The sequence below is a fragment of the Danio rerio genome, chromosome 5 (assembly GCF_052040795.2).
Source record: "Danio rerio strain M-AB ecotype USA chromosome 5, GRCz13ab, whole genome shotgun sequence".
Lineage (NCBI taxonomy): Eukaryota > Metazoa > Chordata > Actinopteri > Cypriniformes > Danionidae > Danio > Danio rerio.
The window spans coordinates 5,290,987-5,307,500 of NC_141025.1; the positions used below are offsets into that span (position 1 = coordinate 5,290,987).

A 16,514-nucleotide genomic window follows, 5' to 3' on the forward strand; every position below is an offset into this window, starting at 1 on the left:
AGGGCGTTTTACTTTATAACTAACATGGTTAAAGCGACAGAGAAACTATGCATTTTGGGAAACACTCGTCACTACATTGTTCTTTTTCTAAATGATGCATCGTACCATGATAGTTCAGCCGCGAGTTACGTCGTTGTTTGGGAAACGCACCCCTGATTTCAACTTAATTTATAGTTTTTTGTAAGCATGATTTTATATGGGGGAAATTGATGTCTATTTGTATTTAATAATTTATTAAGGTAACATCATTTAAATAAAAAAAATTGGCGGTGCTTTCAATTCAATATAATTTATAAATATTTGCATACATTTATTTCAAACAAACACATTTAAAAATCTTTGAAATTGAATGAATGAAGTTTCAATTTCAACTTATTTTATAGCTTTTTTTTGTAGCATGAGGTTGAAATAGGCTTTTATTTGTAAATACTGTAAAATAGAAAAATAAAATGTAGAGATTTTGTTTTATTATCTTAAAATAATGGAAACAGAGTCTTACATATTGCACTTGTTTGTCTGCATACTGTATAGCACTGACCTTTGTGCAAATACAATGACTAGAAACAGTAGTTTTCTAAGATGAGATCAAACGTGATCAATCTTTCAACATAAAAACACCAAGTTTATCTTCTGTACTGATTCATGCAGTGGGGAAAAAGTGGCTGGTACTCCAGCATATAAAAAGTCTGAATGGAAACCACATGGCTGGATTCAAGCCGAGAGAGGAAGTCCTCGCAATCTAATAAAAGCATAAATCAAACTAATGTATAAAACAAGGCACATGACCAAACTCCTGCTCGTAACTCTGTAGAGGAGAGACTGAGCGCTGGTAATGATTAGAAGAGCATTATTTGAGCAAATGACCAGGAAGGTTTGTTTAATCCGTCGGGTTATTTATGGCGCTCTGCATAAACTGCTGCAGGGTTGCCTGTCCACACCAAAACTAAAAGCTCATCTAGAAAAAATGAAGAGTTTGTGTGATGTAAACACAAGTGATGTTTAAATCAATGGCCCGGATGAGTGACACAGCAGGAGAAAGTCTACAAGAAAAAACTGCTGTCGTTATTCGGATACACTGTAAAAACCATTAGTTACACTGTAAAAAATAAAGAAAAAGAAAAGATGACTCAACTTGATTAAACTTAAATCGAGTCAAGTGCAGTACTTGGATTAAAAGTTGAGTCAATCCAAAAAAGTGGTGCAGCAAGTTGCTCTGTTTGAAGGTGCAGTATGTATGTTTGACACCCAGTGGTTAAACTAGGTATTGCACAACTGGTTAAAAAGGTTGCCAGATTGATGACACCAACAGGAGTAAGCATGCACATTTAATAATGTTAAAGAGGTTTAATATGTACTAATTAGATTATAAACCTTATTATTGTGTTGGAGTGCAGTGAGTGCACATATTCTGTGATTCTGAATGGCTGTATTTAAATTGCTGTTGTTTCGTGTGGTGCAAACAGTCTAATTGCCGATCACTGTTAATCTCTTCAGGTGATGTTTCAATCAATGGTCCGGATGAGTGACACAGCAACAGAAACTCTCTTAGAAAAAACTGCTTTCGTTACTCGGATACACTTTAAAAACCATTAGTTACACAGTAAAAAATAAAGAAAATGAAAAGTTGACTCAACTAAAAATCATAAGGCAACTTGATGAAACTTAAATCGAGTCAAGTGCAGTACTTGGATTAAAAATTGAGTCAATCCAAAAAAGTGGTGCAGCAAGTTGCTCTGTTTGAAGGTGCAGTATGTATGTTTGACACCTAGTTGTTGGACTAGGTATTGCACAACTGGTTTAAAACACGCAAGTGCAGGTTGCCAGATTGATGACACCAACAGGAGTAAGCATGCACATTTAATAATGTTAAAGAGGTTTAATATGTACTAATTGGATTATAAACCTTATTATTTTGTTGCAGCGCAGTGAGTGCACATATTCTGTGATTCTGAATGGCTGTATTTAAATTGCTGTTGTGTTTCGTGTGGTGCAAACAGTCTTATTTCTGATCAATGTGAATCTCTTCAAGCGATGTTTAAATCAATGGCACGGACGAGTGACACAGCAACAGAAACTCTATTAGAAAAAACAGCTTTCGTTATTCGGATACACTGTAAAAACCATTAGTTACACTGTAAAAAATAAAGAAAAAGAAAAGATGACTCAACTTGATGAAACTTAAATCGAGTCAAGTGCAGTACTTGGATTAAAAGTTGAGTCAATTTAAAAAAGTGGTGCAGCAAGGTGCTCTGTTTGAAGGTGCAGTATGTATGTTTGACACCTAGTAGTTGGATTAGGTATTGCACAACTGGTTTGAAACACGCCAGTTCAGGTTGCCAGATTGATGACACCAACAGGAGTAAGCATGCACATTTAATGATGTTAAAGAGGTTTAATATGTACTAATTGGATTATAAACCTTATTATTGTGTTGGAGTGCAGTGAGTGCACATATTCTGTGATTCTGAATGGCTGTATTTAAATTGCTGTTGTGTTTTGTGTGGTGCAAACAGCCTAATTGCAGATCACTGTGAATCTCTTCAATCGATGTTTAAATCAATGGCCCGGATGAGTGACACAGCAACAGAAACTCTATTAGAAAAAACTGCTTTCGTTATTCGGATACACTGTAAAAATGATTAGTTACACTGTAAAAATTTAAGAAAAAGAAAAGATGACCCAACTAAAAATTGTAAGGCAACTTGATTGAATTTAAATCGAGCCAAGTGCAGTATTTGGATAAAAAGTTGAGACAATCCAAAAAAATTGTGCAGCTAGTTGCTCTGTCTGAAGGTGCAGTATGAATGTTTGACACCCAGTGGTTGAACTAGGTATTGCACAACTGGCTTTAAACTCCTTCCTGACTGACGAAATCAAATGTGCTGTTTTCCACTAAGGAAACCCGGGGTGCTGGAATATAATTGGCTGAAATGGCAGTGGACGGGTTGAAAGAACCAAAACAAAGACAGTCAAAGTTTTGTCAAGTTGCTTATATCAATAGAGTCAATGTATTGTACTTTAAATTGACATGTATTTACAAGCAAAAAGTTGAGTTTACTTAAATAAAGAAAATCCATTGTAAGAAAAATAGGTCCATTGTAACTTGGAACTGTTAAGTAGACTTTTATTTTTTAAATAATTATGCACATACAGTTCATTTACATAATTTTAAGGTAATGGGTTTACTCACTTTATGTCTTTAAGTCACTTTAATTCAACTAACTGCTTTTTACAGTGTAGAAAAACAGATAATAATAGGCTTTTATGAATACATTTATAATGTTTCAGTCATTTATTAAACATAGTTGAACTTCAAAATTACACTTTTAAAAACACACAACAACAACAACAACAATAAATAATAATAATAATAATAATAATAATAATAATAATAATAATGATAATAATAATAAAAAACAAATGCATAGCAAGATTGATAGAATAAAATATATATGTTATCTCTATATTTATTTAGACATTGACACAATCTATTATTCCATCATAATAGAATAAAATTAACCAAACAAACATGATGAAATTATAGTGCAGATTTTCAGATTTTAATCAAGGGACTGAAAAAAGTATAATGTGAAATGTGTAGGAGTTGCACCCAGTTTTAAACTTGCCTCAGTTTCAATATATTTTATGTTGTTCTGATGCTATTGTAAAAATTAATATAATCAGAATTTGGATTCAAATTTTTTATATTTTGCTGAGAATCTTTGCAGGCAATCTAACCGATAAACATACAAGCATGTCTGTCAAATAGATGGAAGGATAAAAATATCTGTTATGGATGAATCTATAAAAACAAAACCAGCAAAATGGTGGGATAGATGGATGGTTGAGTGAATGAAACAACAAACAACATTAATTATAGTAAGACAGATGAATGGAATAAAAAGTAGAATGACAGAGCTATAGAATGATAAAACGATAGATAAGGATGTTATATAGATATTTAGAACGATGGATGGATGGATGGATGGATGGATGGATGGATGGATGGATGGATGGATGGATGGATGGATGGATGGATGGATGGATGGATGGATGGATGGATGGATGGATGGATGGATGGATGGATGGATGGATGGATGGATGGATGGATGGATGGATGGATGGATGGATAGATAGATAGATAGATAGATAGATAGATAGATAGATAGATAGATAGATAGATAGATAGATAAAACAGTTATTTCAACTACAGCAGCTAAATATTTCAACAACATCTCCACACATCCAGTTCAATCACTCACACACACACGCACGCATGCAAGCAAGCACACACACACACACACACACACACACACACACACACACACACACACACACACGCACGCACGCACGCACGCACGCACGCACACACACACACACACACACACACACACACACACACACGCACACAGATGTGACCTCAACTGGATCTGAGTCACATTATGGCTTGATCTACATGATGACATCATCAGCATTTAACATCACAATGACGCCAGGAAACACCAGCAACTCTATTTCAGCATTTGGCCAAAGTCAGTCAGTTTTCAAGCGCATACAACACATGCAAACACACACAGCCCTTTATAATGTAGTTATAATATAAAAGCACATGATATAATAGCCCATGTGAATGTAACTTGTAAGGGCCATCACACCCCCCACTTTCGGTTCAGGTCCACCACAGATTTTTTTCAAAAGATGCATCCTAGTGGGCGTGGAGCTCCTCGAGCAAAGGGCAGGAGTGGGCGTGGACACTATAAATGAGGACTTTTCCCTCCATCCCCGAGTCTGAATCCTTGGTCTGAATGCACACTCAGTGCAGCAGGACTCTTGCCCTGTCTATTTTAACCATTAGCCCTGCAGGTAATCTGGAGGATTTAGGCGAACACAGCAGCACGGCGATGTGTCTAAATGTGAACGAACTCCTGATAGAAGACAACGTCCGCCATTCTGCAATTCTCGTGCTGCTCTCCCGACTAAAATGCTTGCAGCACACACACAACTTTGCTGTATCGGCCCTGCAGGATCGCGGGGAAAAACATGCAACAAACCCCGTGGATCATGGAAACAAACACGTACGACCCTTTATGAACAGCTAAACTGCATGCCGTGGGTCTGCGGACACGTCTCACCCAGTCATCAACATAGGATTTTACAGCTGAGCTTGGCACTGGCAGCCAGGTCTGCTTTGTCTTCAGAAAGCACGTGCTCTCATGAATAATTAAGAAGCCGGCTCTTCTCATAGGATAAGAAAACTCCACTATGAATAATAATAAGAAACCGTCTCATTAAAAATCTGTTAAAGACCGTCTCGAGAAATCCACCCCAAAAATCATTTTAAACCCGGAAGCTGAAAGTAGTTGACAACAATTACCCAGTTTTCCCCACAATTAAAGCTGACAGGTGCTAACATTGTCCTAACTGATGCTCAACACATACAAATCTGTTAAAATCTAAAAAAAAAGGTACTCGAGGGTTTCATAAACCTTTAAAGGCAATAGGAGATGTATTTATTCGAGATGCTCTGATGGATCGGCTGGAGATCGGTGTAGGCTGATAATAACATTTCCTGACTTGATTAGTAGACGCTCATACGGCCGACCTCATGAACAAACAAAGTGTTTGTTTATGAGTTTACATGCAGAGGAAGCACATATATGCTCCCATATATTATACACAAGCAGCTCTACAACATGTGCGGAGGGCAATGATGTGTGGGAACATCACAGTAGTTAAAATATAGAGAGATGTGGTGTGCCCTTTGTTTACAGTTTATTGGTGCATGTGGTGTCTTTTGGCCCGTTTCCACTGAGTGGTACGGTTTGGTTCGGTATGCTTTTATGGCCATTTCCACTGTCAAAGGGTACAAAGGAGAAGCCAGACAAAACAAAGGAGCAAATTGTTTCAGAAACCTGAATCAAGAACAACCTACCATGTTCATCATCACCTTTTAGACTATTATGAGCTGGGAATGACAGAATTACTTTCTAACAGAGGTTACATGAGCTGGCGAAGATTTAAGATTTAAGATGCAGATGAGAGGTTAGCACTGACAGTGGGCTATTTGTTGTGTTGCTTTTGAATCTATTCAATTCAATTCAATTCAGCTTTATTTGTATAGCGCTTTTACAATGTAGATTGTGTCAAAGCAGCTTCACATAAATGGTCATAGTAACTGGAACAGTGTGGTTCAGTAACTGGAACAGTGTAGTTCAGGTTTTAGTGTTTAAGTTCAGTTCAGTTTAGCTCAGTTCAGTGTGATTTAATCATTACTGAGAGTTCAAACACTGAAGAGCAAATTCATCGATGCGTAGCTCTACCAATCCTGAACCATGCGAGGCAGTGGCGACAGCGGAGAGGGAAAAAAAACTTCACCTGATGGGAGTGAAGAAAAAAAACCTTGAGAGAACCAGACTCAGTTGGGCACGACCATTTTAATTTCTCCGCTGGCCAAAAGTCTTGTGCAGAACTTCATTCGTCGTGGTTTAGGCTGGAAGATGGCCTCAGCGAAGACTCGTCTGTCCCTGGAGCGTCGCTGGAATCAGACTCATGTTCTCCACTCCCCACGACCATCAGCGCAGCAGCAGCTCAGGATATGGCCTGGTCCCGGATATGGAATCCTTGGGATCATCATGTCGCTGGTCTTAGATCCAATCAGTGACTCTGCATCTAAACAAGGACTAAATGTCTGTTGTGTGTAGTTCTTCTGTAATTGGCAACATATCAGAGACTGTAAAGATCTTTATGTGTTCATATTAAAGCTGTTTAAATTAGCTCGTTAACGCACGCAATTAATTTGAAATATTTATTGAGAGATCTCAGGTCTGGTGGGAGCAAAGTGAAGTTAACATAAACTAATTTCGAGAGGAGCACGTGATATAATTGAGCACTGCTGGCCACTCATGCCTAATCAGTAATAATCCAATCAGAGTGATCCTAGCTTACTATAAATGGATCTTCTTTTTGGAAGAATCCCCCCTTCCACCCCATCTCCTCCTTTTCCTTCATTTTCTAAAGGGGGAGCTATCGAGACCTACCTGATCTCGGATCCCGTGATATGCTTATTGACTGGGCGGGAGCCCTGGGCTCAAATATCTCCGAGCTCAGAGTTCTCTCCCGGGACATCATGCCAAACCTGCTATAAATGCCAAGCATATCTAAGTGGGAACTAAGTGGCGACTGACCACTTTCCCCCTCTTTGTTTCCTCTGATGTTGTTTACTGCGTCGGCATCTCCACACACGCTCTTCCTCCTATGTCATTAAAGGGCCATGACACCCCCCACTTTCTGTTAAAGTCTACTTCAGAATTTTTTCAAAAGATGCATGATTAATGGGCGTGGAGCTCTGCGATCAAAAGGGCAGGAGTGGGCGTGGCCAGTAGGGGAGAAGGGGAGCGAACAACTGTTGTTGACAGTTAGCTCACAAAATGAGACACAAACCGTGAGGAGACGCATGAGTTTATAGTTCACAATGTTAAAATGCAAAGAAATAAACAGTAATTTAATGCCCTGCTACATTTGTTATTCGTAATTTCATATACACATAACCACAATTTATATCATTATAAAGATAAGTGTGTTCTGGTAAACACTATAAATGAGGATTCTCTCTTGATCCCCGGGTCTAAAGTATAGATCTGAATGCAGACTCAGTGCAGCAGGTCTCCTGACCTGCCTATTTATGTGTCTGAATGTGAACGAACTCCTGATAAAAGTCAACGTCCGCCATTCTCTAATTCTCGCACTGCTCTCCCGACAAAAATGCTTGCAGCACACACACAGCTTTGCTGTATGATTGGCCCTGACAAGATCGCGGGGAAAAAACATGCAACAAACCCCATGGATCATGGAAACAAACACATACGAGCCTTCATGAACGGCTACTGCGTGCCGTGGGTCCGTGTCTCTCAGCTTGCTTGAAACTGGCATGCCTTGCCTTCGGAAAGCACGTGCTCTCATGAATAATTAAGCAGCCGGCTCTTCTCACAGGATAAGAAAACTCCACTATGAATAATAATGAGAAACCCACGCGTCATCATTGCACTTGCAGTTCTGCGCTACGTCGCCGATTTTGATCCGCCCCAAAAATCATTTAAAACCCGGAAGCTGAAATGAGCAGACAAAAGCTCAACATTATCCAGTTTTCCCCACAATTAAAGCTGACAGGTGCTAACATTGTCTTAACTGATGCTCAACACACACAAATCTGTTAATATAATAAAAAAAGTTCTCCAGGGTGTCCTGAACCTTTAAACCACGGAGAAGCACCACATTGTCGCAAGTTTAATGATGTACAGAACGAAATGCATCAATAAATCCGATCTGCCTGTTTACATGACAGTCGCATTGTGACATATCTGATTTATTTCCACATATGAAGGAGGCCTGAAACCCATCACTGAATATCCGAATGCATGCGCTTTTTTCGTGTTTACACGGTCATAGAGCAGATCCAATCTTTGTCACGTATGAGCAACAAATCGGAATTGGGTCACATTTAACTGGCAGTGTAAACAGGGCCTAAAGCACCTGTTTTGTGAGAAGTGCTTCTCATATGATATGTGAACGACCTGTACAGCTTTACTTTTACATTTCCTCGAGGGAGAATGGCGTAAACTGAAACTTTCTATCGTGCACAACACCCATCAAATTGTTGCCCTTGGTACCCTTTAAGGCTGATTTATACTTCTGCATGAAACGTGGCGTATGCTATGGCGCTGACGCATAGCCCTTTGCCGTGGCCGTCTGCGTCGCTGACGAGCACCTCTCAAATAATGTAACTATACATCACAACGACGCGTAGCGCAAGCTCCGTGATTGGTAGCGCTGATGAGTCTGGGCGGGACCGAGAGCCGCGCGAATGGCGCGAACCCAGTGGAGCGATTGTTTACAAGTGTGGAGTCCCGTGAAGGAGCTCCGGATGGAAAGTTTTGTTTTGTGTTTACCTCACAGTTAAAGTTGTTACACGTCCGCCGGTTCCTGCCTCAAAATGAGCGAGTTTGAGCCACTTGTACATCCCGGAAGTGTTCAGGAAAAGCAAAACATCAGCGAAGAAACTCGACACAGAGGAACATAAACACCTCCATTCCAACTAGCGTTTCGGAAGTGTTAATGCAGACCAACAGAGACAGCGCGCAGAGTTATAAATGCACAGCTACGCGCGTTGCATGTGCCGTGGGTTACGCCGGTCACTTGACGCAGAAGTATAAACCAGGCTTTAGGCAGTGGAAACGGAAGCCTGATTAAGGTGACCCAAACCGTACCGTCCTGTACCAGTCAGTGATAACAGGCCATTTGTTGCAAGTGCAACCATTGTATACCCAATGTTATGAGTTGCTGTGACACGAGTGGAGTGATGGCTTTTATCTAGTGTACAACAGTATGCCCTCTCCTGGAAACTCTGCAAGTCTCCCGCATATTCATATCAGCTCTCTGACGTCTACAAATTCGATAAAATACCAAGTCATGCGAGATAAAAACTGATGTCAACGCAACACCATGAAAGCACAACCCATTTGCTGATGCTCATTGAGCAAGGTGAGCTATCTTCTTGTAATTCAAGGCTCTAGGTTGCATGAGGTGCACAATCTGCACTAAACATCAACACAGAAACTCTGTTTGACAGCATGGTTTGAGGCTTGTGGGAAAGTATAGACATGTTGCACAAACACCCAGCTGAGTTTACCCCTCACCTTAAGTCTCCTGAGTGCATTTTGTTTGAATTCATCTTTAGTTTTTCCAAAAGAAAAGCTGATGAAGGACTCGTCGATGAGATGTTCAGACTAAACAGCTCTCTGGTGCCCTTAAAAGGCAGCAGTGTGGCATCTTACATAACCCTCGTCTTCCACAGAGCCTTAAAGCACATGCTGAAAACCAACAGCACATCACAGTTCTTCCTTCTGTTGCAACATTCACCTTGGAGCGCACAGCTCTGCATCATGTGTTGTTTTTATTACACAATCAGAGACCGTCTGCCCATGGAGACTCTGAAAACGTGCTATAGCAAAGTTCACCAAGTAGCCAAGTGGTTTGCTTCCAGGTCTGATCTTTTACATGCGATGAGCTCTGGGTTTGTTCCTCTGCTCTTTGTCGGATGTGTTTTATAGCTACACGTCTGTATAAGTTACTATCTTGGACACAAATGATGGTCTGCAATGAAGACTGATTCTTCCTTTTTATTCTAAGCTTTATTATACACTCTGTCGGGATGTGTTATGCATAGTCAGGTACCCATGGCAAATAAAATGATGAATTATTCATATGGCACTCAATCATCTATAAATACTGACAGCCACGACCAAATACATAAAGCGAAACATCACTGAAACACAGCAATATACAGATCATCAATAAACTAGGAAAGACTGATATGCAAGTAAGGACTTAAGGATCTTTAAACATGATTATAAGCAACAGGACTTTTAGTATGGAAGAAACTACAGCCAGAAAATGAGCCAAAACAAAGTCAAAACACATAAAGCTAAACAAAACAGGACGTTAGTATGGAAGACAGGAATTGAGCTAAAAACAAAACTAAACTAAACTAAACACAAAACAGGACTTTTAATATGGAAGACAGGAAATAAGCTAAAAACAAAACTAAACTAAACAAAATACAAAACAGGACTTTTAATATGGAAGACAGGAAATAAGCTACAAACAAAACTAAATTAAACAAAATACAAAACAGGACTTTTAATATGGAAGACAGGAAATAAGCTAAAAACAAAACTAAACTAAACAAAATACAAAGCAGGACTTTTAATATGGAAGACAGGAAATAAGCTACAAACAAAACTAAACTAAACTAAACTAAATACAAAACATGACTTTTAATAAGACAGGAAATAAGCTAAAAACAAAACAAAACTAAACTAAATACAAAACAGGACTTTTAATATGGAAGACAGGAAATAAGCTAAAAACAAAACTAAAGTAAACAAAATACAAAACAGGACTTTTAATATGGAAGACAGGAAATAAGCTAAAAACAAAACTAAACTAAACAAAATACAAAACAGGACTTTTAATATGGAAGACAGGAAATAAGCTAAAAACAAAACTAAACTAAACAAAATACAAAACAGGACTTTTAACATGGAAGACAAGAAATAAGCTAAAAACAAAACTAAACGAAACAAAACAAAACACAAAACAGGACTTTTATTATGGAAGACAGGAAATGAGCTAAAAACAAAACAAAACTAAACTAAATACAAAACAGGACTTTTAATATGGAAGACAGGAAATAAGCTAAAAACTAAACAAAACAAAATACAAAACAGGACTTTTAATATGGAAGACAGGAAATAAGCTAAAAACAAAACTAAACAAAATACAAAACAGGACTTTTAACATGGAAGACAAGAAATAAACTAAAAACAAAACTAAACGAAACAAAACAAAACACAAAACAGGACTTTTATTACGGAAGACAGGAAATGAGCTAAAAACAAAACAAAACAAAATACAAAGCAGGACTTTTAATATGGAAGACAGGAAATAAGCTAAAAACAAAACAAAACAAAACTAAACAAAATACAAAACATGACTTAATATGGAAGACAGGAAATAAGCTAAAAACAAAACTAAAGTAAACAAAATACAAAACATGACTTTTAATATGGAAGACAGGAAATAAGCTAAAAACAAAACTAAACAAAATACAAAACATGACTTTTAATATGGAAGACAGGAAATAAGCTAAAAACAAAACTAAAGTAAACAAAATACAAAACAGGACTTTTAATATGGAAGACAGGAAATAAGCTAAAAACAAAACTAAACAAAACAAAATACAAAACAAAGCAAAACAACATGGAACTTTTTTTTGGAAGGCCGGAAATGAGCTAAAAACAAAACACAAAACAAAAGAAGGGTCTGTTCTTCGTATGGGGATTACTCAATTAGCTGGATTTGGTTATTAAAGATTTGACTTGGCCCAACTGATCCAACTCATCTGAGAGTTTGTGTCATTGCAACAGGTCTGGTAGCTCTAAAAGTATATACTGAATGTTCATATTTTCTTACAGTAGTAACCTATAGATTATATACACTGAAAAAAAAAAAAAAAAAAAAAACTATATACATAACATGCAATCTACACTGCAAAATAAAAGTACAAAAGCTGTCAAAAAAGAGACAAAAAAAGTAGAAAAAAGAGAACATTTATTAAAGAACTTTTTAGATACAAACACATACTATTTTAAGGTACCGACCCAGCTTTAGTACAATTTGTGTATGATTAAAGACAATATTCTTGTTTTTTGTTTATTTGTTTTTTTAAGAAAGGAATAATAATTTATGCAGGTGATGTACAGTTTTTGAAAGCTAATATGTCGGTGATTTAACACTTTGCAACAGTTGCAGACACCTTTACTGATATTAAAATGCTTTTTTTATGCCAAATTTGTTTAAGTAGCCATTTATTAAGAAACTTAATTAGGCCTGTAGGCTACTATAATAAAAAAATTCTGCTCTAAATGTAAAACTAAATAAATTGCTAAATACTCTTGACATATGAAAGTGTGAAAAGCCTGCAGCTCACAATAAGTGTGGAAAGTTATTGCATATCATATTTAATAACCTGTTTACTACGAATTTTATGGACACATGGACAATTGAATATTAATCAGATGATGTCATTATGCTGCTGTGCCACCAGCCAACCACTGCATTGCTGATCATAATTGAGGATGGATAAATGTCCTTCACAATACACGCATTGATCTCAGATCAGTATATCCAGACATTTTAATCTGATTTGCAAACTTGTCATGCTTAAAAAATAAATAAAAAATCAATAAAAAACTAAAAAACTAAACAAAAACACAAAATAAAAACAAAACACAAAAACAATGCAAATACAAAAAAACAAAACAAACACAAAACAAAAACAAAACAAAATACAACACAAAATAAAACAAAACAAAACACAAAAAACAAAACAAAACAAAACAAAACAAACAAAAAAACACAAAAAACAAAAACATAAAAAACAAAACAAAAACCGAAACAAATTAAAACAACACAAAGCAAAAAACAAAACACAACACAACAAAACAAAAAAACGAAACAAAACACAAACAAAACACAACACACAAAACACAAAAAAACAAAACAAAACACAAAAAAACAAAAACACAAAAAACAAAAAAAAAACAAAAAAAAACACAAACAAAACAAAACACAAAAACAAAACAAAAAACAAAACAAAACAACAAAACAAAACACAAAAACTAAACAAAACACAAAAGACTAAAAAAAAAACAAAACACAAAAAATAAAATAAAACAAAAAACAAAAGCATAAAAAACAAAAAAATTAAAAGAAATTAAAACAAAACAAAGCAAAAAAAAAACAAAACACAACACATCAAAAAACTAAACAAAACACAAAAAAACAAAACACAAGACAAAAAACACAAAAAAACTAAACAAAACAAAACAAAACACAAAAAACAAAGCAAAACAAAACACCCACAAAAAAGCAAAGCATAGCAAAGCAAAACAAAACAAAACAAAAAACACAGCACAAAAGAGATTATGTACATTGTTTTGAAAGTTTTTTTTCCAAATGATTTGGTCAGTACCTTAAAAAATTTATAAGACACAGACCTTCAGAGAAGTGTACATAATAAAGAAGTCCTGTATTCAGTAAAATTACTTCAGAAATTCACATAACATGCTGATCGATCAGTCAATCAATCCATCCATCCATCCATCCATCCATCCATCCATCCATCCATCCATCCGGGAATAGCCTGCACTGTATCACACAAATGCTACTCCGAAACTCAAGCAAAAGCAGACAGAGGGAACATCATGTTCTTTTCTGGCCAATCACGTTTAAGAGAGCCAATTAAACAAGCAATTTAAAAGCATGAGCTCCTGTCAGAAGGCATTATCATCCTGATGTGCAATTATCAGCTCCGTCCCGCCAGCGTCTGCATGAACACAGAGCGAGCGTCTGCAGGACATGATGGAGTGGTTTGTTTTTGTGGCTGTAGCATCTCCATGTAAACACTTAAAAATCTTATCACATGAGTCACACAACAGATTTGGTGGAGAAAATGCATCGAGAGGAGCCATGCTGTTCTGCTTAGAGTGACTTTTCACATTGCACAGATTCTCAGTCTGTAAGGAGTGTTAGCCGTAAATGATGATTCCTCTTCCACTGACTTAAGAAAACAAACATTTTATGACTTATTTGTATGTGTTTTATTGGTTGTTGCCAGAGAGTTCATATAAATAGTATTTACTGAAAGCAGTATGCAGGCACCAGCAGGCACCTTAATGTCAAAGAGACATCAAAAGGTGGATCTATTTTATCTATGTCTATTTGACATCCACACATTGATGCCATTTTAACCATCAAAATAATTACACAATATTAAGTAGGGGTCGTTCACACAGAATGCGTTTTTCCTCTCCAACATGCCACTTTTCTAGTGTGTTTCATTGTAAACATAAACAGTTGAAACCAGAAGTTTACATTCACTCTAAATTAAGGAACATACACATTTTTTTAAAAGATGTCTGATGGTAAATCACACTAAACGTTTCCTAGTTTAGGTCCGTTAGGATCACCTAAATGATTTACATTTGCTCTATGCCAGAATAATGAGAGAAGGTTTTATTTTTTATTTTTTTTTGAGAATGTTTTATTAATTTCTAGACAGCAGAAAGTTTACAGATATTTCCTTGGTATTTTTTTAGCTTTGCTTTTAAACTGTATAACTTTGGTCAAATGTTTTTGGTATCCTTCCACAAGCTTCTCACAATAGTTTGCAGGAATTTTGGCCCATTCCTCCTGACAGAATTGGTGTAACTGAGTCAGATTTGTAGGCTGTCTTGCTCGCACAAGCTTTTTCAACTCTGCTTACAAATTTCCTATAGGATTGATATCAGGGCTTTGTGATGGCCACTTCAAAACATTCACTCTGTTATCCTTAAAGCATGTTTTAACTAATTTGGCAGTATGCTTAGGGTCATGGTCTGTTTGGAAGAGCCATTTGTGGACAAGTTTTAATTTCCTGGCTGATGTCTTGATGTTGCTTCAGTATTTCTACATAATGTTCTGTCTTCATGATGCCATCTATGCTGTGAAGTGGACAAGTCCCTCCTGCAGCAAAACAGCCCCACAACATGATGCTGCCGCCCCCATACTTCACAGTTGAGATGGTGTTACTAGGCTTGTAATTTAGCAAATTGTAATCTGGCTTTTGTGTCGATTATGGTTTGTTGATTTTCCCATGTTGTCACTATTCATACTATTCTACAGTTGTGCCTCCAATTAACGCAAATGTTGTCAAACAGCCAATCAGAAACTTCCATGCTCTGCGCATGGACTGTCAAAATAGAGCACATAGACAGATTGGTTAAATTGTTGCCAAGTTTTTTTTTTCACAACAGCTTTTAAAAAACACAATTTTCTCTGCAAATATGACTAAAAAAGCTGTATTCTGCAGTCCAGCCCATTAGCTGGTGACATATTCTGCTTTGGTTATCAAGTACTCACTCACACCTAAAGACTGAACACATAATTCACATGAGCATGACCTCACCGCTTCCACAAAAATCACATTTTTATAGTTTTCAGAGAGACTATAATGATGTTGTTTTCAATCCATGCACTTTAAACCTGTTTTCACACAGCTGTGGCCAAAATCCATAAAATACTTGTAGTTTAAAATGTCTTGCGCAAATATATCCTTAAGCATTTCATTTTTAAACCATTTTGAACTAATCTACACCATTTGCTGAAAGCATCAAACTACAATGCCAATCAGTTCTGACAGATCCTGACAAACCTTTGATCCATTATCTGTGTAAGTAAATAAGCAGCTTGGTTTACCACAGTTATGTTAGGAATTATTGAACTACTTGACCTCAGTTACTTTAAGACTAAATAATGACCTCCAAACGTCTTAGGGTCATCTGACCAATAAGTGCAGAGAAGAGTAAGCCATCTGACCAATAAGAGCAGAGGAGAATAGGCCATAAGTAATAAGTAGACGTTCACACAGACTGTGTTTTTCTTTTCCAAGGCGCTACTTTTCTATAGCTTTTCAATATAAACATGTGTTTAATGGACATGTTTGACAAGCGTTACACATTTACATTTACATTTAGTCATTTAGCAGACGCTTTTATCCAAAGCGACTTACAAGTGAGGACAAGGAAGCAATTTACACAACTATAAGAGCAACAATGTATAAGTGCTGTAGGCAAGTTTCAGGTCTGTAAAGTCTAAGAAGGAAAGTATTAGTAGTATTAGTATATATATATATATATATATATTTTTTTTTTTTTTTTTGGTACAGTTAGTGTGATATTCAGAGAGGCAATTGCAGATTAGGAAGTGAAGTGGAAACTAAATAGTTGAGTTTTTAGTCGTTTCTTGAAGACAGCGAGTGACTCTGCCGTTCTGATACAGTTAGGGAGTTCATTCCACCAACTGGGCAGATTGAGCGTGAGCGTTCGGGAAAGTGATTTCTTCCCTCTTTAGGATGG

The 16,514-nt window shown here is 36.8% G+C and overlaps 1 protein-coding gene and 1 long non-coding RNA gene across 10 annotated transcripts in view; both read right to left on the reverse strand.

Moving 5' to 3' along the window:
* The window catches only part of LOC101882086 (ras-specific guanine nucleotide-releasing factor RalGPS1-like), a 328,440-nt gene that overhangs the window by 71,788 nt on the left and 240,138 nt on the right, over window positions 1-16,514 (reverse strand). The window lies entirely within an intron of this gene.
* Window positions 16,319-16,514, reverse strand: part of LOC147843810 (uncharacterized) — a 21,748-nt gene continuing 21,552 nt past the window's right edge. The window contains exon 3 of the long non-coding RNA XR_015490927.1: window positions 16,319-16,514. This exon is cut by the window's right edge and continues 1,655 nt beyond it. This is a non-coding gene — a long non-coding RNA (uncharacterized LOC147843810).